The sequence below is a fragment of the Oncorhynchus clarkii genome, chromosome 21 (assembly GCF_045791955.1).
Source record: "Oncorhynchus clarkii lewisi isolate Uvic-CL-2024 chromosome 21, UVic_Ocla_1.0, whole genome shotgun sequence".
Classification (NCBI taxonomy): Eukaryota; Metazoa; Chordata; class Actinopteri; order Salmoniformes; family Salmonidae; genus Oncorhynchus; species Oncorhynchus clarkii.
This window is the reverse complement of record NC_092167.1, coordinates 27137433-27160038: the sequence shown is the minus strand read 5'-3', so window position 1 is coordinate 27160038 and position 22606 is coordinate 27137433. Positions and strand designations below refer to the sequence as shown.

The 22606-nt window shown below is 42.7% G+C and overlaps 1 protein-coding gene across 1 annotated transcript in view; it reads left to right on the top strand.

Moving 5' to 3' along the window:
• LOC139379544 (NACHT, LRR and PYD domains-containing protein 12-like) overlaps window positions 1-22606 on the top strand; it is a 151090-nt gene that overhangs the window by 111488 nt on the left and 16996 nt on the right. The gene's annotated exons all lie outside the window — the stretch shown is intronic.

Below are 22606 nucleotides of genomic sequence, written 5' to 3'. Positions count from 1 at the left end.
GTGTGTGTGTGTGTGTGTGTGTGTGTGTGTGTGTGTGTGTGTGTGTGTGTGTGTGTGTGTGTGTGTGTGTGTGTGTGTGTGTGTGTGTGTGTGTGTGTGTGTGTGTGTGTAATTAATGGGAATAAGTGTGTTTTATATTACCATACAGTATAACACATGATCATTCAACAAGTCACAAGTTACCTTAACTTCTCCTTTTGATACCTAGAAACATCTACATTAACATCTACATTCAATGAATTAGTGAAAAGTGAGTTTGATTTCTAATATTGTGTCTGGTTTCATCCATCAGAAGATGTCTGTGATCTCACACTGGACCCAAACACAGTAAACAGACACCTCTCTCTGTCTGAGGAGAACAGAAAGCTGACATGTAGGAGAGAGAAGCATCCGTATCCTGATCACCCAGAGAGATTTGAGGACTGGAAACAGGTGCTGTGTAGAGAGGGTCTGACTGGGCGCTGTTACTGGGAGGTAGAGTGGAGTGGGAGGGCTGAAATAGGAGTGACATATAAAGGAATCAACAGGAGAAGAGGTGATGACTGTTGTCTTGGATGGAATGACAAGTCCTGGAGTCTGTTCTGCTGTGACAACTGTTGCAGAACCAGGCACAATAAAAAACACACTACCATAGTCATTCCCTCCTCCAGCTCCCACAGAGTAGGAGTGTATCTGGACTGGCCAGCCGGCACTCTGTCCTTCTATAGAGCCTCCTCTGACACAGTGACCCACCTGATCACATTCACCTCCACATTCACTGAGCCCCTCTATCCAGGGTTTGGGGTTTGGGGTGATGGCGACTCAGTGTCCCTGAAAAAATAACCTGACACACTGTACACACACACACACACACACACATTGGACACACACACAGACACACACAACACACACTGAGACACACAAACACACAGACACACACACACACACACACACACACACACACTGAACTCACACACACACTGGACACACACACACACTGAAAACACACACACACTGGACAGACACACACACACACACACACACACTGGACACACACACACACACACACACCCACTGGACACACACACACACACACACACTGGACACACACACAAACACACACACACACTGGACACTCACAAATACTGGACACACACACACACACTGAACACACACACTGTAAACACACACACTGGAAACACACACTGGACACACACACACACTGAAACACACACACACACTGACACACACATTGGACACACAGACACACACACACACACACTCACACAAACATACACTGGATACACAGACATTGGAAACACACACACACACACACACTGAAACACACACGCACACACTGGATACACACACATTGGAAACACACACACACACACATACACACACACATTGGAAACACACACACACACACAAACACTGGGTACACACGCACACACTGGATACACACACATTGGAAACACACACACACTGTTAACAAACACACAAACACACTGGATAAATATACTGGACACGCACACACTGAACACACACACGCACATGCTGGAAACACACACACACGCGCTGGACACACACAGCCCCAAAACACATACACACACTGGACTCACACACACACACACACACACACACACACACACACACACACACACACACACACACACACACACACACACACACACACACACACACACACACTGGTAACACACTGGACTCTCACAGTGGATTCACACACACTCTCAAACACATTCTGGACACACACACACACACACACTGGAAACACACACACTGGACACACATGGATACACACTGTAAACAGACACACACACACACTGACACACACACACTCTCACACACAATGGACACACTCAGACACACACTGGACACACACACACTCAACACACACACTGGACACACACACACACGCGTCTTCCTATAATTGTTAGGACCTTAACACAGGACCTTCATGAAAAAGTAGCAGCGGACACTAGACTCAAACACAGCGGACACACTGTAATTGGCTTATAATGACACACACAGAAACACTGGACACACACACTCACTGGACATACACATTATTCCCTGAAATAATCACCTGACCTGGACACACACACACACACACTGGACATACACATTATTCCCTGAAATAATCACCTGACCTGGACACACACATACAAACACACAAAACTGTTTATCATCTTGTTTTATACTGTTTTAGATGGATCCTCTGTTTATCATCTTGTTTTATACTGATTTAGATGGATCCTCTGTTTATCATCTTGTTTTATACTGTTTTAGATGGATCCTCTGTTTATCATCTTGTTTTATACTGTTTTAGATGGATCCTCTGTTTATCATCTTGTTTTATACTGTTTAGATGTATCCTCTGTTTAAACATTTAAACTCTTAAATTTAAACAATTTAAACAATAACACCGTTAAAATACCAATGTGATCATTTGTTGTACATATTTTATGTTGAATAACAAATAGTACAATTATATATGGACATACGCTCCACACACACTGCTGATGTCGCAGAAAGGCCATAAAGATCATCAAGGACAACAACCACCCGAGCCACTGCCTGTTCACCCCGCTATCATCCAGAAGGAGAGGTCAGTACAGGTGCATCATCACCACCCGAGCCACTGCCTGTTCACCCCGCTATCATCCAGAAGGCGAAGTCAGTACTGGTGCATCAAAGCAGGAACCGAGAGACTGAAAAAACAGCTTCTATCTTAAGGCCATCAGACTGTTAAACAGCCACCACTATCATTGAGTGGCTGCTGCCAACATACTGACTCAACTCCTGCCACTTTAATAATGGAAATTGATGGAAAAAAATTAATCACAATGCCACTTAATATAATGTTTACATACCCTACATTAATCATCTCATATGTATATACTGTACTCAATACCATCTACTGCATCTTGCCTATGCCGTTCGGCCATCACTCATTCATATAATTTTATGTACATATTCATTCATTCCTTTACACTTGTAATCGTTGTGAAATTTTTAGGTTAGATTACTCGTTGGTTATTACTGCATTGTCGGAACTAGAAGCACAAGCATTTCGCTACACTCGCATTAACATCATAATGTGTGAAAGTTAAATATTTCTAAAGAATATTTTTTCAGCTGAATGAGTTTGGGTTCTGTTCTTTTATCAATGTTTATTGTGAGTATTTCTGCAAAATCACCGGATGTTTTGGAACTGCACGTAACGCGCCAATGTACACTGAAATCCTTTATAGTTGTAAGGTAAGACCTAATATCTGATTCAACAGTCAAAGCTATTGATAAGGTTTCCATAAAGGAGAAAACACAAATAGAAATCCAAGGAGGTCCCGGAACTAACGGGAGATTACCGTTATAAGAGAACAAAGAGAATGGAAGGGAGGCGTCAAAAATTGACTCAAACAAAGAACCTGAATAGAAGCTGATATTACTAAAATAGTCAGGAAGGGTTTTAAAATATAACTATTTTCTGTGAATTCTCGGTGTCGAAGTTTGCGACAACAGATAATAATAATAATTTAATTATTGGCGGGGAAACTCAATCATTTCAATAGCGGGACACCAAGGTTCGTATTTCAGCTTTGAAACCGATAGACTAAAATTGATTTTAGATTGTAATTAATCTATTTGTATGTTTTGCCTGAAAAAATACGGTCGCCAGTGTTTGTATAAGATATTAACTGAACGTTTAATATGTTGTTTAGATTGAACTGAAAAAATAAGTCATTAAAAATAGTGGCGGGACAATTTCGATGTAATACGCTATCTTGCCCAAAATGATCTGCTAGAATAATGTATTGAGATGGGAGTCGTATTTAAATAAATGTATCATAGAAGAGAAAGTCACCTAAAGTTAAATGTAGGGAATAATGGAGAGATACGATAACCAGAATGTTATATTTTTATGAATCGACGGACATACGATAAACTTAAACAGAAAAAACCTGGTCAATAAATATACGGAGAGATTTTGATGTAATACGCTTGTCACGGTTGTCCTCCTCTTCATCTGAAGAAACATAGAAAAACAAACACCCCAACTCACGCCCTGACCATACTAAATAATGACAAAACAAAGGAAGTAAAGGTCAGAACGTGACAGTACCCCCCCCCCCCCCCCCCCAAAGGTGTGGACCGGCCGCAAAGCCTCAACCTATAGGGGAGGGTCTGGGTGGGCGTCTGTCCGCGGGGGCAGCTCTGGCACGGGACGCGGACCCCACTTCACCATTGTCTTAGTCCGCCTAATTGTCCGCCTCCGTGGCTTTCTAACCATGGCAACCCTTCTCAATGACCCCACTGGACAGAGGGGCAGCTCGGGACAGAGGGGCGGCAGCTCGGGACAGAGGGGCGGCAGCTTGGTGCAGTGGGGCGGAAGCTTGGGACAGTGGGGCGGAAGCTCGGGACAGTGGGGCGGGGGCTCTGGCGCCTCTGGGCTGAGGGGCTCTGGCGCCTCAGACTCCGGCAGCGCCGGATAGGCGGGAGACTCCGGCAGCGCCGGACAGGCGGGAGACTCCGGCAGCGCCGGACAGGCGGGACCACCTGTAGGGAGGAGACAGAGAGACAGCCCTTCAGGAGGCTTGGTGTTAGGAGGAGGCACCTGAAGGACCGGGCTGTGGGGGAGCACTGGAGCTCTGGTGCGCAGCCTTGGCACCACTTCCCCAGGCTGGATAACTACTCTAGCTCGGACCCTCCAGAGTGCAGGCACAGGTTGAACCGAGCTGTGGGTAAGCACGGGAGATCTAATGCTTACTACGTGCACCTCTCCCTTAGGCTCCACTCCCACATTTGCCCGGCATGAGCGGAGCACAGGCATAGGACGCACTGCACCCTCCCAGCGCCCCTGAGACACAGCACGCAGAGCTGGCGCAGGATACCCTGGCCCGAAACGGCGTACCGGCGACCAGACACGCTGAGCAGGCACCATACGCCCTGGCTCGATGCCCACACTCGCATGGCACTTTCGATAGCGCACCGTATTCTAAAAACATTATCTGTTTTCATTATGGGGAACAAGTAAATGTCTTATCTTAAAGGGACAGTGCACGTTTATCACAGTGGTTTGAGTGTATGGCAGTGTATAAAATATTTTGGGGCAACAATTTGGAGATAGACTGAATGAGTTACATGAAACATCGAGGGATTTAAAACGAATGATGTGAAGGGATTATCATAATTATTAGATTTCGTTGTTGTAGTAAACGTTTGGGTTAAGGGGATTTCCCTGTTCCCAGAGACAAGATATCTTAAAGGGGTACACTCACATATGGAATATTAGGAGTTTTATTTTCTGAGTTTTAATTAGACAAGTGAATAATGTATTGGGAATAGAGTCGTAATTAAAATGCTAAGTCAAAGACGAGACAGTAACTTAAATCAAATCAATTCTAAATAATAACGAAGAGACAATTACGATAGATTTATGCCCATCGAAATGTTCTTATAAATTTAGCGAATTGAGAGATGAGAGATGTTGATTGATGTTGTAAATTCTAAATCAGGATTCAACAGATGTGATAAATTAGGTTTGGTTTATCGAACCCGTACTACTGTTGCTGCAGACAGCCAACAATTATTTACTATTCGTTGAAAGTTGTTGCTGCTCGGCTCTAGGTTGAGCGCTTGTTGATGACATCACTCGCAAGGCACTTTTGTCGCCACGGAAATGATGTTATGACTGGGGGTAACGGAGAAAATTGTTTGCTGATAAAAGTGTTTTGTTTATTTGGTTACTGGTTATGGTCTATTTTAGGGTTTGCTTTAACTTAATTAAACATTGTATTCTGGTGTGTTTAAGTAGGATTCCTTATTCCGGGACGGATTGAAGTTATCTAAAATATGTAAGTTGAAGGAGCCATGGGAGAATGCGTTTACATTTTTATTAAATATCTGGGATTAAATTACGGATTTCTTACACTGAGAAATGTACAACATTTGCAGCAGAGGGAAAAAGTAATACATTGGATAATAATGTTATCTGGTTAATTGTATCTAAGGGAAGCATTGGATAATAATGTTATCTGGTTAATTGTATCTAAGGGTAGCATGTTCATTTAAGTAAACATATACATTGACGTTGTTTAAAATTTATGATTAATGATTTGAGGTAAAGGGGAATTATCATTAGGTTTAGTTTATAGTTCACTTTTGAGTTTCAGAATCGAGGTAGCATAGTGAATGCTAGTTAGGCATTTTGAGTTCTTCTGGGAAAATTGATGTTTAGGTATCTCACTTTTAGATGTTTCCTGGGATTATAATCCTGGGGAGAGTGGGTGCAATTGAGGCCATAAACGACCAAATTGAAAAAGGCCTGGAAGTTTTGTTTATTCATTAAGGTTTGCAAATATATACACATAAAACATTTGTTAGGACTATTTGTTTTAGTGCAAAGGTATTTTAAAGAGGCACGCTCACATATGGAACTTTATGAGTTTTTATTTTATGAGTTTTAATTACACAAGTTCATTTTTTTGATTTTAAGGATAAAGGGTTCTTTAATATGTCTAATGTAGTATGGAACATGACTATAAAAGGGTGGTATGACCTATTGACCTTATCATGGCTATCTTTGGGGTCTGATCAGCCTCAGGGGAGAGCCATTTGTATAATGCATTTGTGGTCATTTGGGTTACTAGTTTGAAGGTAAATTAATTATAATGGAGTTTTAGTTTGGGGTTAGAATTATTGTTTGAATCATGATGAGATGAGAAAGTGTTTCAGGATTCTGTTTTACAAATATTAGCTGTGAAGTTTTTGAATGGGCTATTATTGATTTGGTATTACAACAGAAAATAATCCTATTTATCATTGAGAATAAATAGGGGGAGATAAAACATGGTCCTTTGAGGTTTGGACAGGACACCGTATTAAGCCAATAGGGCAGGAAATTACATAGAAAAATAAGTTTCAGTTCTTAGGGGTGATAAATTACTGTAGATAAGGTATTCCACACTATGCAACATATATTAAATTAATGTTATTGTCAGATAGAATACTGAGGATCTCTGAAGGAAAGAGCTTGTAAGTAAGTGTAAGAAGGATTTTGAATATGGTTAGCATTCATTTTGGCTTTGTTTGACTATTAGGAGGTTTTTATTTAAATAGTATTACATTTGACAGGAATATATGACATCTGTGATGAGTTAGAATTTTTGTAAGGATTAAGATAGATTGATTAAGGAAATGTAAGGACTTTAGAGATTGCCACTTATAGACATGTTTTTTCTCAAATCAATGATTTTAGATAAAGTCAAACAGTGAGACGCTTAATGGCGTTTGAGAGATAAGAGAGAAAGGGGTTACTGTTTATGTCGAGATCATGTCTAATTTGATAGGCGGTTTGAACTCTGGGAATTTCAATAAGGTAAAGTGGGCCAGGGCTGACATCTGGAGGTTGTGTGGGGGAATGATGTCAGGGCGAGGTTTTACCGGCATTTGGACAGGATTATGCTCCCTTGTACATTTGGGAATGCCTTTCACACTCATTCAACACCAAGACACGAAGTTAGCCAAACGGGAGAAAAGAGGTACTCCATCTGGGTCTTTTGATGACAAAGTATATATTGATAACATTGGGGTTCCACGGGGGGTGCCAGATGAGTTCAAAGCAAGAAATCAGATCCTAGCAGGATTAGAGTTAAGCATTTCTGGGTGGTCTACTCTCAATAAGAACGTGGACTGGATTAATTATATTTGTTATAATCAACAGCGCTTTATAAAATATACCAGAGATGCTATTAAAGGTTTGGCAGAACAGACTGAAGCAACCAGCCTGATGGCTTGGCAGAATAGAATTGCATTAGATATGTTATTGGCTGAAAAGGGAGTAGTATGCGTGATTTTCAGGACCATGTGTTGCACTTACATCCCAAATAACACAGCTCCGGACGGATCAGTGACCGAAGCCTCAGCTGGTTTGACCACCCTGGCTCACGGTTTGGCAGAAAACTCTGGAGTGGAAATCTCTTTGACTAACTGGTTTGATAGTATGTTTGGAAAATGGAAACATGTTATGATCACTGTATTATGGGTTACCTTCATCTGTGTAACTGTTTTAGTTTTATGTGGCTGTTGTCTAATTCCCTGTGTACGAGGCCTTATTTCCAGGACTCTGGAGAAATCGATGACACAACAGATGGTGAGGTACGGGCCGATTCCAAGTTCTGACACGTGGAGTGCTGAATGCATGTCTACAGAACAAGTGGACGAATCTGGATCCTTCATTTGTGGGGAACTTATGTTTGATGAGACCATTTTTGATATTTAGGGAGGTTAGGTTGTACCTTGTTTCAATGAAGATTGTAACAAAAATTCTGATGAGAAGAGTTATGATTCTGATGTTGGCCTAAAATCAGTCAGATATGTTAAGGGAATTTTTATCAATAATGACTAATTATGTATACATTTCAATCAGGACTGACTAATCAGAATACTATTATGTTACTGTATAGATGTATGAATTTTCTTTTAACCTTAGTACTGAATATAATGTGTGTAAATATAATCAAGAATTAGAACAATGACTGTCTGTTCCTTGGTAGAAATGAATTAACTTATCGCTAGACTGGCTAGAATGCTTATCTACACAGGCAGACCTTGGCTCGGATCATGAATTATCTAAGTCTTGAGAACCATACAGCCATTGTAGTGGAGCGGAGATGAGACGGGGTAGTACGAAAACTAATGACGTCATTTTCAGTTTATAATCTGTGGTAAAATGTATCATGTTCAGTACTCTCAAGAATATACGCTGCTGATAGATTTTGAGACTGGTCTCTGTCCATTTCATGCAAATAAGAGTCTTACAAATTCTTAGAAATTGACAGTGTTTAATTTTAATTGGGTATTAAAACATATAGGAATTTAATTCCTGTAACAGGTGATAACTGTGTTTGTGGAGTAAAGCATGTGTATCTGTTGGTTTGAAATAAACTTTAGTGAATATTGTTTTTTGAGACTGATTTATGTGATTAAAGAAAACTGTAGTATCCAAGAAGTGTACTTCACATGGATCTATTATGTATTTAACCTTAATGGATGGGTGGTGACTGTTGAGAATGATAATGAATTCAGTGAATAGTTGGATATCATGAGGCCAGGCTCCTATAATCTCGTCTAGAAGTCTGGAATAGAATGTAGGTTGATGTGGGCACTTGGCCAATGCCCCTCTCTCCCATTCAGCCATGTAAATGTTTGCATATGCCGGGGCAAATTTCTTGCCCATAGCTGTTCCCTCCACCTGTAAGTAGTGCTTATAATTGAATATAAAGTCATTGTGTGTGAGGCTGATTTCTAATAATTGTAGTATTTCATTGTCTGGTCTATTGCTATCTGGGTGTGCATGGAAAATATTTCTGACCGTCTGTACTCCTGTTGCTGTATTTATGTTAGTGTGTAAGCTATCAATGTCTATAGTGAATATATATGTTTGGGAGGGAACACCTATGGGTGTGACCTTCTCAAGAAAGTGATAAGTGTCTCTGAGGTAGCTGGGGTGTCTAGTGGAGAGAGGGTTGATATAATGATCAATATATTGGGCTATGTTGTATGATTCGCTATTACAGTCTGATACGATTGGCCTGCCAGGAGGAACTTCATAGGGAATAGTCCAGGTTTCTGGTTCTTTATGAATGTTGCAAAGCAGGTAAAACAGTCTAGGTGGTGGAGTGTCTGGTCCAAATAGAAAGTCTTGTTGTTTTTTCGTGATGTGCCGTTTATCAGAGTGTTTGTATGATTCTACGTAATTTAGTCTGGGTCTGTGGTTGTAGGCTGTTTCCTATTGGTACATAATACTTGGTGTTGGATAACTGTCTATTTGCCTCGTATATGTATTGATTATCTAGGATCACTGTTTTAGATCCCTTATCTGCCGGTTTCAATATTATGTGAGGGTTGTTTATAAGTTATTTTATGGCTTGTCTTTCGATGCGGGTGATGTTGTCCTCTCTATCTGCCTGGGTGTGATAGTTGTGAAGGGTGTCTTGGTCGGTTCTGATTAGGTTCTTTACCCTCCTATCTATCTGGGACAGTTTGGGTTCCTAGATTGAAGGAAGGGGGAATGGTAAATGGTTGTCATTTAAGTCGTCTATGATATTTATGTGTGTCCCTATGAGGTTCCTCCCAGTCAAATTTACCAGGGCAGGGAATGAAAGACAACCCCCTCTCCAAAAGTTGGGTCTGTGCTCTTGTGAGTTGAAAAGACTTGGATAAATTCATGATGTTTGATGAGAGGGGGTCAACTACCCCCTCTGCTGGCTAATCTAAGAAGGCAACTGGGGGAGGAAAGGGGGGAGAGAGTACAGGGGGTTGGCAGGAAAAGAAGGGTGTGGTGTCCGGGGGTGTCCTCGGAATGGGCCACAGTGTCTCCTGACCCCTCCTGTCTCAGCCTCCAGTATTTATGCTGCAGTAGTTTATGTGTCGGGGGGCTAGGGTCAGTTTGTTATATCTGGAGTACTTCTCCTGTCCTATTCGGTGTCCTGTGTGAATCTAAGTGTGCGTTCTCTAATTCTCTCCTTCTCTCTTTCTCTCTCTCGGAGGACCTTAGCCCTAGGACCATGCCCCAGGACTACCTGACATGATGACTCCTTGCTGTCCCCAGTCCACCTGGCTGTGCTGCTGCTCCAGTTTCAACTGTTCTGCCTTAATATTATTCGACCATGCTGGTCATTTATGAACATTTGAACATCTTGGCCATGTTCTGTTATAATCTCCACCCTGCACAGCCAGAAGAGGACTGGCCATCCCACATATGCTCTCTCTAATTCTCTCTTTCTTTCTCTCTCTCGGAGGACCTGAGCCCTAGGACCATGCCCCAGGAATACCTGACATGATGACTCCTTGCTGTCCCCAGTCCACCTGACGGTGCTGCTGCTCCAGTTTCAACTGTTCTGCCTTATTATTATTCGACCATGCTGGTCATTTATGAACATTTGAACATCTTGACCATGTTTTGTTATAATCTCCACCCGGCACAGCCAGAAGAGGACTGGCCACCCCACATAGCCTGGTTCCTCTCTAGGTTTCTTCCTAGGTTTTGGCCTTTCTAGGGAGTTTTTCCTAGCCACCGTGCTTCTACACCTGCATTGCTTGCTGTTTGGAGATATCAGCTGATGTACGAAGGGCTATATAAATAAATTTGATTTGATTTGATTTGGTGTGGCTAGGTGGGTCCAAATTGTGGGTAGAGCCTATTCAAAATGTAGCTGCTCACACCAATTCTTAAAAATGAGGTCTGTTGTGGTTGTTGTCCAGTGTATCAGGTCTGTTGTTGTGTGGAATTCATCATAGGGTATCTCCAAGAGAAATGGGCCATGTGTGGTGATGTAACCGTTAATGTCTGAGGTTTCGTTTTCGATCTGGTGAAAGGAGGTGTGAGTGGTTAATAATGGGGATGTAAATAATTGCATTAGGGAAAGTGACTCGTGCTTCCTTGTGCATTGATGCAATCTGATTGATTGATGTTGTGTATGGGTCATTATCCATATTGTTTATGCCCACCGAGAGAACCACTATGCTGGTGTCTAAATGAACCTCTGTTTTCTCCAGGACCTTTGTGAAATGTAAAATGTTGCTCCAGGGTAACTGTCCACTTGTATGTTTGGGTTATGAAATGGAGGGATTCTATTAACATTTAAGTCTCCCAAGACTAGTATTGGTTTATTTCCCTTCAAATTCCAATCCGCCACCTTGCCTTTTGGTCTGTCGTTATGGTACGATGGTTTCTGAAGGGTTGCTGGGGTTGGGGGTTGATGCTGGGGCTGAGGCTGGGGTTGGGGGTTGATGCTGGGGCTGGGGCTGAGGCTGGGGTTGGGGGTTGATGCTGGGGCTGAGGCTGGGGTTGGGGGTTGATGCTGGGGCTGAGGCTGGGGTTGGTGGTTGATGCTGGGGCTGAGGCTGGGGTTGGGGGTTGATGCTGGGGCTGAGGCTGGGGTTGGGGGTTGATGCTGGGTTTGGGGGTTGATGCTGGGGCTGAGGCTGGGATTGGTGGTTGATGCTGGGGCTGAGGCTGGGGTTGGGGGTTGATGCTGGGGCTGAGGCTGGGGTTGAGGGTTGATACTGGGGCTGAGGGTGAGGTTGGGGTTGGAATTCAAACTGGGATTAGTATGTTGAGGCGCCAGTTATACAGGGGTCTCGTACTGGCAGTGACATGGTGTCTTTTTGGGAGGGCTCAGATTGGTTGTTTTTGGGTTGTTGCCCATTGTTTTGTCCATTAATCCTCATTTGCCCCTGGAACTGCCCAGTCCTAGTCTCACCCCCTGATGTGGCGCCTCCTGTTGGTGAGAGCGATAGAGGTGAAATCCTTTCCAAGATTTTAACTGAAACATTGCTGTGTTTAGGAGTTTTAACCAGGGGATTGGGGAGTGTTGCTATAACATTGAGGGTTTCTGGCTGCAGGCCCTATGGTGGAACTCAACTGGGGCCTGGATTAAATTAGAGGTTTTAGTGGTTATCAATTCAAGGTTGGTGGTGGGCGATGGGGGACCAATGATACTTTGAATACTGTTCTCCTGGGTGGTCCCTGGGTTGTTTAATCTCTGCGGGTCATGAGGGGAAGTGGAGGTTGGGGTTCTCATAATCTCCTTTTCTTTTACTTTGGAAGAAAGGGAGGGAGTGGGGGCCATGTTGTTCTTAGAATGAGATGGGGAGGGAGTGGGGGCCATGTTGTTCTTAGAATGAGATGGGGAGGGAGGGAGTAGGGGCCATGTTGTTCTTAGAATGAGATGGGGAGGGAGTGGGGGCCATGTTGTTCTTAGAATGAGATGGGGAGGGAGTGGGGGCCATGTTGTTCTTAGAATGAGATGGGGAGGGAGTGGGGGCCATGTTGTTCTTAGAATGAGATGGGGAGGGAGTGGGGGCCATGTTGTTCTTAGAATGAGATGGGGAGGGAGGGAGTAGGGGCCATGTTGTTCTTAGAATGAGATGGGGAGGGAATGGGGGCCATGTTGTTCTTAGAATGAGATGGGGAGGGAGTGGGGGCCATGTTGTTCTTAGAATGAGATGGGGAGGGAGTGGGGGCCATGTTGTTCTTAGAATGAGATGGGGAGGGAGTGGGGGCCATGTTGTTCTTAGAATGAGATGGGGAGGGAGTGGGTGCCATGTTGTTCTTAGAATGAGATGGGGAGGGAGTGGGTGCCATGTTGTTCTTAGAATGAGATGGGGAGGGAGTGGGTGCCATGTTGTTCTTAGAATGAGATGGGGAGGGAGTGGGTGCCATGTTGTTCTTAGAATGAGATGGGGAGGGAGGGGGGGCCATATTGTTCTTAGAATGAGATGGGGAGGGAGTGGGGGCCATGTTGTTCTTAGAATGAGATGGGGAGGCTGTGGGTGTCATGTTGTTCTTAGAATGAGATGGGGAGGGAGTGGGGGTCATGTTGTTCTTAGAATGAGATGGGTAGGGAGTGGGTGCCATGTTGTTCTTAGAATGAGGTGGCGAGGGAGTGGGGGCCATGTTGTTCTTAGAATGAGATGGGGAGGGAGTGGGTGCCATGTTGTTCTTAGAATGAGATGGGGAGGGAGTGGGGGCCATGTTGTTCTTAGAATGAGATGGGGAGGGAGTGGGTGTCATGTTGTTCTTAGAATGAGATGGGGAGGGAGTGGGGGCCATGTTGTTCTTAGAATGAGATGGGGAGGGAGTGGGTGTCATGTTGTTCTTAGAATGAGATGGGTAGTTGTTTGGGGCAATATTGCTGACATCTATCTGTGTCTGCGAAGGTGCAACAGGGGAAGAGGGTGTTGAGATACGGATCCCTATCTCAGTAGAAGATTGTGTCTGAGGAAGAGGAGGATACTGATTATTTAGCTTCTGGTTTAAAGAGCACTGTGCTGGGGAAGGGCGTGGCCCCAATGGTGATGATTGTTTTTGAGAAGCCTGAGGCTTAACTAAAGGAGAGAACTTGGGTAAAGGAGGGAAGTCCTCCAACGAGGATGAGAAAGGAACTGGTGCTGAAGTGGTGGGTAGAGAAATCAACTGTGGTGGGGCCTGGATTTGAGCTGAGGCTGTATGCCAGGGGTTCTGTTGTTGTTCCAGTGGACTGGGAGCCAATGAGCTGAGGCTGTATGCCAGGGGTTCTGTTGTTGTTCCAGTGGACCGGGAGCCAATGTGGTTATTGGCTGGGGGGAGGCTGAGGGGAAGGGGAGCTCTGTAGTGGGGTAAGAAAGGGTAGTCCTAGGGAGTTGTCTGGCGTGAGTTTCTAAGGAATGGTTCAACATTGTTTCCACTGTAGTGATGGTAGTATGTGTCAGTTTGTGTGTGTATCTCTTATGCGCCCAGCCCACAGCTATGTGCAATGCAAGAGTGTTGAATGTATTGGGTGGTTGTGTGAGTGATTCGATAACTGTCTGGTAGTGTATTTGTAATATGTTCATGTTATTGTTCATCCATTGCTGTGTGTTCTGTAGTACTTGGGTTGCAGTGTAATCTGTGGGTGAGGATGCCTTGATAAAATTGGTGAGTCTGCTCACCTGTCTCATCATGCCACTAGGGAACCTTCGGCCTGAGATGGCTTTATCAATGATTTCTTTATGATGGATGGCCTGTATCAATTTGAAGTACAGTTTTGATGTTTGCCTGTTTGCCTCATCAGGGGGTTGGTTTAGGCGTGGCTGTCTGCTGAGAGGGGGGGTGGGACTCTATTAGTGGGGGGGTTGTAAGACTCTGTTGTTAAGGGGTTGTTGGGCTCTACTACTGCGTTGCTGCGTTACTATACTCATAAGGGACTGCATGGTTTCCTATACCTGTTAGGGTGGGTGTCGTTCCCTAGTAGGGGCAGGACAGCGTGCAGCAACCGGACGGGTGTGTGTTTTAATTGCAAGATGTGAATTTCTTGGCAGCAGGAGACGATGTGCTGCTCAGTGTGGGTTCTTACCGCCTTGTTGTTGAGGCTGGGGTTCGAAATAGAGGTAGAGTCTGGGTGTTGAAGATGTTGGAGCCAAACCCTAAACATCTTTTTGTAACTCCTTGAGTAGATGTTGTTCAGTTCACCTTGTTGAGGCTGGAGTTAGAGAGGTTGAGTCTGGATGCTGAGTCTGGGTCTTTAGTGAGGTGGAGTCTGGATGCTGAGTCTGGGTCTTTTTGTAACTCCTTGAGTAGATGTTGTTCAGTTCGCCTTGTTGAGGCTGGAGTTAGAGAGGTTGAGTCTGGATGCTGAGTCTGGGTCTTTAGAGAGGTTGAGTCTGGATGCTGAGTCTGGGTCTTTAGAGAGGTGGAGTCTGGATGCTGAGTCTGGGTCTTTAGAGAGGTGGAGTCTGGATGCTGAGTCTGGGTCTTTAGTGAGGTTGAGTCTGGATGCTGAGTCTGGGTCTTTAGAGAGGTGGAGTCTGGATGCTGAGTCTGGGTCTTTTTATAACTCCTGGGGTCGATGTTGTTCAATTCTGTGGACTCAGATATGCAGATTAAAAAGTTCTGGGTTGCAGTTCGGTTACAGATTCTCCAGCTGGAGTGTTTTTCTCCCAGTTCCCTCTAGAACCCACCACATCTTCAATTAAAACGTAACTTTTATTATTATATATATATATAGAGAGAGAGAGAGAGATATATTATAGTATGGCTCATTCGGCAGGTCATAGTCTATGTTTTGTGTGAGAGAGAGGAGTGTGGAGACATTATTAGCACCTACCACTAGAGGGAGACTAATACACAGTTTTGTTAGTTTGTCATTTGTTCATGGTAAGAAAACAAATTGGGAAGATTTGTAAGGATTCTGTATGGAGGAATGGTATAATATCATTCCCAATGTGTTCTCCAACTCATAAAACCTTTTAGAAAAAGGCTCAGTGCCGTTATCCACACAAGGTGAGGTATTGAAAGGGGTGTCAAAAAAAACAAACAAAAAAGTATTACTTGTTAAACACAATCTCTTTCTCTGAGCCATATTGTATTAGTAGAAAATCATTTAATATCATAATTTTGTTTGAGCATAAAATATAGCTCAGTCTTGGAATTATTTATTTTATAACATCATTTTTACAAATCTTTATCAATGGTGTCAATAATTTGGGACCCCATTGTATCCTTCACAGTTAGAGATATGTTGAACCTGGATCCATCATAATGATTCTACATGTTATATTATGAACCTGGATCATCATAATGATTCTACATGATATATTATGAACCTGGATCATCATAATGATTCTACATGTTATAATATGAACCTGGATCATCATAATGATTCTACATGTTATAATATGCCATGGCCTTTACTGGCCAAAGGTTAAACTGCTGTTATGGTTATGATATACTATGGTGTTGTGTCACTAGACTTTGACCAGATATTATTACATCCAAAGATCAACTGTACCTAGAATATAGATACAGAGACACTTGTCATCAGGAAGGTGCTCTCTCAACACAACGGAAAATATCTCAATGACTTGACATGTTCTGGTTGTGAATTCAGGCTACAAGGTAAGAATCTTCCCAGGAATTATTGTAAAGTGTGTAGAGAAATTAAATGTCTGGTGTTATTTTAGTATAGTGAATGACAGTAAAACACTCAGATCTAACAGTCCATTTCACCTGGGACAGCTACGTGACAGTTCAATCATACAAAATGGCGCTAACTGGGTGTAGTCAAGTCACATTCAAAAACATGTTGTTCATATATTCCTGTATTCTGGTTATTTTACAATTTGTATATTTTTTATGTATAATTTGTAGGTCGTCTTTCAGAATATCAGAACATTTGTTGTTTTCTAAATTACAATGAGCTCCTGCTTCCTGTGTAATTTGGTATGACACCACTGAACATACTTACCTTAACATTAATATTATGAACTCAATTCAGTAACAGCATCATAATATCATACCTGTTGAACAAAGTAACACACTAGAATGAGATAAATTATTATAAGAGAAAGAGACACATTATAATTATTACATGTATTATATTGGTATTATTAATATTTGTATTATTAATATTATTAATATAATTAATAGTTCCACTACATGGAGAAAAGATGAAAAATTTCAATCACAACGACATGTTCATGTGATGCAATAAATCACCTGACTGTTTGGATGTGTCTGCTAGTAAATTTTTATTTCTAAGAGATAATAAATAAAAGTGAACAATTGACCTTCAATAATTAGTTGACACTGTGTTAAACACAATCAACATGTTGGATCTCTGTTTAGGGTTCAGTGCTCTAAAATGAGTCTCTCTGGGGAGAGAAAGGAGGGGGGCCCTGCCTCTAAAATGAGTCTCTCTGGAGAACATGACACCAAAGCTAAGAGGTGAGATGACAATAATGTTAAAGATGTTTTAGAATTTATTAAGAGTTTGTTTCTAAAACATCCACAATTTTTTCACATTTATTATTTTTCCTCAGAAATGATTGCTGATTGCCTTCATGTGTCTGGAAAATCTTGTTTTTCTAGGATTTTACAGTTTTTTCTATTGCTTGCTTATCTTATATCTTATCTTATTTCAGCAAAACTCTGCACACTAACCACAAAACCTTAAATCAAAGTAACAAAACATTATACATCTCTTGCAAAAGCAAACAATTCTTGAAAAACTCTTTAAACACTTAAAACATGTTTTGTTGTTGCTGCAAACACAAAGCACCATTTGAATAAGCACACAAAGCCCCAACTACGTACTGACAGTATCAATGAAAACCACTTGAGACTTTTGCTTTTTCGGTGTGCAGGGCATAGCAGATTGCATAAAGTTTTGTCATACATGTCGTAAACACACATAACACACAGGTATCCATCCGGATGTGTAAAGTATGGCTGTGTATTCTGAACATAACACACAGGTATCCGGATGTGTAAAGTATGGCTGTGTATTCTGAACATAACACACAGGTATCCGGATGTGTAAAGTATGGCTGTGTATTCTGAACATAACACACAGGTATCCATCCGGATGTGTAAAGTATGGCTGTGTATTCTGAACATAACACACAGGTATCCGGATGTGTAAAGTATGGCTGTGTATTCTGAACATAACACACAGGTATCCATCCGGATGTGTAAAGTATGGCTGTGTATTCTGAACATAACACACAGGTATCCGGATGTGTAAAGTATGGCTGTGTATTCTGAACATAACACACAGGTATCCATCCGGATGTGTAAAGTATGGCTGTGTATTCTGAACATAACACACAGGTATCCATCCGGATGTGTAAAGTATGGCTGTGTATTCTGAACATAACACACAGGTATCCGGATGTGTAAAGTATGGCTGTGTATTCTGAACATAACACACAGGTATCCGGATGTGTAAAGTATGGCTGTGTATTCTGAACATAACACACAGGTATCCGGATGTGTAAAGTATGGCTGTGTATTCCGAACATAACATACAGGTATCCGGATGTGTAAAGTATGGCTGTGTATTCTGAACATAACACACAGGTATCCGGATGTGTAAAGTATGGCTGTGTATTCCGAACATAACACACAGGTATCCGGATGTGTAAAGTATGGCTGTGTATTCCGAACATAACACACAGGTATCCGGATGTGTAAAGTATGGCTGTGTATTCCGAACATAACACACAGGTATCCGGATGTGTAAAGTATGGCTGTGTATTCTGAACATAACACACAGGTATCCGGATGTGTAAAGTATGGCTGTGTATTCTGAACATAACACACAGGTATCCGGATGTGTAAAGTATGGCTGTGTATTCCGAACATAACACACAGGTATCCGGATGGGTAAAGTATGGCTGTGTATTCTGAACATAACACACAGGTATCCGGATGTGTAAAGTATGGCTGTGTATTCTGAACATAACACACAGGTATCCGGATGGGTAAAGTATGGCTGTGTATTCTGAACATAACACACAGGTATCCGGATGTGTAAAGTATGGCTGTGTATTCTGAACATAACACACAGGTATCCGGATGTGTAAAGTATGGCTGTGTATTCTGAACATAACACACAGGTATCCGGATGTGTAAAGTATGGCTGTGTATTCTGAACATAACACACAGGTATCCGGATGTGTAAAGTATGGCTGTGTATTCTGAACATAACACACAGGTATCCGGATGTGTAAAGTATGGCTGTGTATTCCGAACATAACACACAGGTATCCGGATGTGTAAAGTATGGCTGTGTATTCTGAACTTAACAGACAGGTATCCGGATGTGTAAAGTATGGCTGTGTATTCTGAACATAACACACAGGTATCCGGATGTGTAAAGTATGGCTGTGTATTCCGAACATAACACACAGGTATCCGGATGTGTAAAGTATGGCTGTGTATTCTGAACTTAACACACTATAAGGGGAAAATACTTCTTATTTTCTCTAAATGTTCCAACAAACAACAAACAACAAAAGCTCAGTAGAAGAAGAAAAAACGTAATTGTTTTAGGTAACTTCTCGCCTTCTTTGTGGGTCTGGCATAAGACTTCATCCACATCAATTCAAATCAAATCAAATGTATTTATGAAGCCCTTCTTACATCAGCTGATGTCTCAAAGTGCTGTACAGAAACCCAGCCTAAAACCCCTAACAGCAAGCAATGCAGGTGTAGACGCACGGTGGCTAGGAAAAACTCCCTAGAAAGGCCAAAACCTAGGAAGAAACCTAGAGAGGAACCAGGCTATGAGGGGTGGCCAGTCCTCTTCTGGCTGTGCCGGGTGGAGATTATAACAGAACATGGCCAAGATGTTCAAATGTTCATAAATGACCAGCATGGTCAAATAATAATAATCACAATAGTTGTAGAGGGTGCAACAGGTCAGCACCTCAGGAGTAAATGTCAGTTGGCTTTTCAAAGCTGATGGTTCAGAGTATATCTACTGCTGTCTCTAGAGAGTTGAAAACAGCAGGTCTGGGACAGGTAGCAGGTCTGGGACAGGTAGCATGTCCGGTGAACAGGTCAGGGTTCCGTAGCCACAGGCAGAACATTTGAAACTGAAGCAGCAGCATGACCAGGTGGACTGGGGAGGACAGGTGGACTGGGGACAGCAAGGAGTCATCAGGCCAGGTAGTCCTGAGGCATGGTCCTAGGGCTCAGGTCCTCAGAGAGAGAGAAAATTAGAGATATACTTAAATTCACACAGGACACCAGATAAGACAGGAGAAATACTCCAGATATAACAGACTGACCCCACAACCTCGGAATAGAAAAGACAAGAGTGCGACTTCCAGCCCGTCAATAAATTACATCTTGCAACCCTTGCGGTTAGCAAATAGAACATTTCCAGCACCCGGCCAGGGATTCAAACCAGCCACCTTTAGGCCACATGTCCAACTCCTTAGCCACTGGGTGAAAACCTGAGTTAATCTTGGGGAATAAGCATGAGTTAATCTGCCAAAATGAAGACAAAACACTTTAGAGACATACATGGTATCACTTGTTTTACATATTTATGACACATAAATCATCATATATTATTAATGTATTGATCATATCAAATATCAAAACATTATTTTAATGTCGGTCTATATTATTAATGGATTGATCATATCAAATATCAAAACATTATTTTAACTACTCAAAGCAATTACATGTGGCTCAGGAACCACTGACTCACTGCATTATTCTATAGTATTATCAAGACACCTGCTGTTAACTCTTAACTACTTAGGACACCTGCTGTTAACTCTTAACTACTTAGGATAGCTCACGAGGTGTCCTAAATATCTGCTGACTAGGTGGGACTAGAGACTTCATGCATAGTTACCCACCCACTTATACACAAGTGTAAAATGTCTTTATTCTCAGCACTTATACGACCAATTTTCTACTCTGAGACACTTTGGCGATATGGACCCAGATCTCAAAATATTGAATGTTTGTTTAACATAATAATAAAAAATGAATATTTATAATGTAACCCACTGTAAAGACTGGGTTTAGTTGATTGTGTTGCACTGTGCGTGTCCGCGTTCGGAACTGTCCGCGTCCCCGTACAGAACTGTCCGCGTCCCCGTACAGAACTGTCCGCGTCCCCGTACAGAACTGTCAGCATCCCCGTACAGAACTGTCAGCATCCCCGTACAGAACTGTCAGCGTACCCGTACAGAACTGTCCGCGTCCCCGTACAGAACTGTCCGCGTCCCCGTACAGAACTGTCCGCGTCCCCGTACAGAACTGTCAGCATCCCCGTACAGAACTGTCAGCATCCCCGTACAGAACTGTCAGCGTACCCGTACAGAAATGTCCGCGTCCCCGTACAGAACTGTCCGCGTCCACATTCGGTGTGGCGCCAAGGATGTTGTCCGGTTACGCGCAGAGTGGACTGAGCTGATCTTGGGGAATAACGATGGAGTTTGTTACAGTGTTGAGACACCGAAGTTTACTGTTCAATTAGCTTTTTTCTTTACGGTCAGGGACAGTGTGAGTGTAGCCAGATCCTTTTCACTCTCTATCCTTGTTTCATTTTGTGGTTCATCGGATTCATCATCATCATCGAGACGAGGGACAGACGAACGACCTGCTAATTAGCCAAACTATTCGGTACAGCTCGGTAAACTAGCTAGCTACTCTACCAGCAGCATCCTAGTTACCATAGCTACCACTACATCATCACCGACTGTCTGCATTTCTTGTGGACCGATGGAGCTCCCCGGTTGTTTCTTCCACCTGTTAAATCCCGGTGAGGCTTCTCCCTCTCTCGTTGACGGATGCTGGCTACCTCTGTCCGGTTCTCCTCTCTTCACTAGATGGACGGTAACTTTAGTGTTTAACCCCTCTGTGTCCAAGGACCAAACTTTTGAATATTATTTTCAGGACGCCTCAATAGCAGGTATTGAACATCGGGTAAATAATCACTAGTCAGAACCTCAACCTCAGTATACATTCATTATAAAAATCATCTTAATATCTGATATAGCGAGTAAACAACCTCGAGAGTGCGTCTTCCATCCCTCCAATAAATTACACCATTCAACCCTCCCAGTTAGTAAATTTACCTCAACATGCCCCTGGAGAAGGCAGAGTAACGACAACGCTCGTGTCGCAAAATTATTTTCGTTATTAAAAATGACACACTGCTCGCGCGCGCCACCGATCGTCTAGAAGTCAGTTCTATTTGTGACGCAGATCGCGCTGCATCTCCTCATTGGTTTATAGAAGCAGGTACCCAGGCGCCATCTCCTCATTGGTTTATAGAAGCAGGTACCCACGAGGCATCTCCTCATTGGTATATAGAAGCAGGTACCCACGAGGCATCTCCTCATTGGTTTATAGAAGCAGGTACCCCCGTGCCATCTCCTCATTGGTTTATAGAAGCAGGTACCCAGGCGCCATCTCCTCATTGGTTTATAGAAGCAGGTACCCACATGACATCTCCTCATTGGTTTATAGAAGCAGGTACCCACGTGCCATCTCCTCATTTAGCAAAAATATATAAACATAACTTAACATAAACATAACTTCTTTAAACAATAAAAGCTAATTCACGAACATTTCTGAAAAGTGATATATAGCATTATGGAATGAAACTCTTCTTATGTTTCCCCATCTGAGCTCAGAGTAGATGAGATGTAATGTTTGTCTCTGTTGTGTTGAAGTCCAATCAAGCAGGAGAGACCAGCCTCCCCTGTACCCAGCTGTGTTTCCATGAAGAGTGACCAGTCTATGATTCTACCTATACACTTTAGAGAGGGAGAC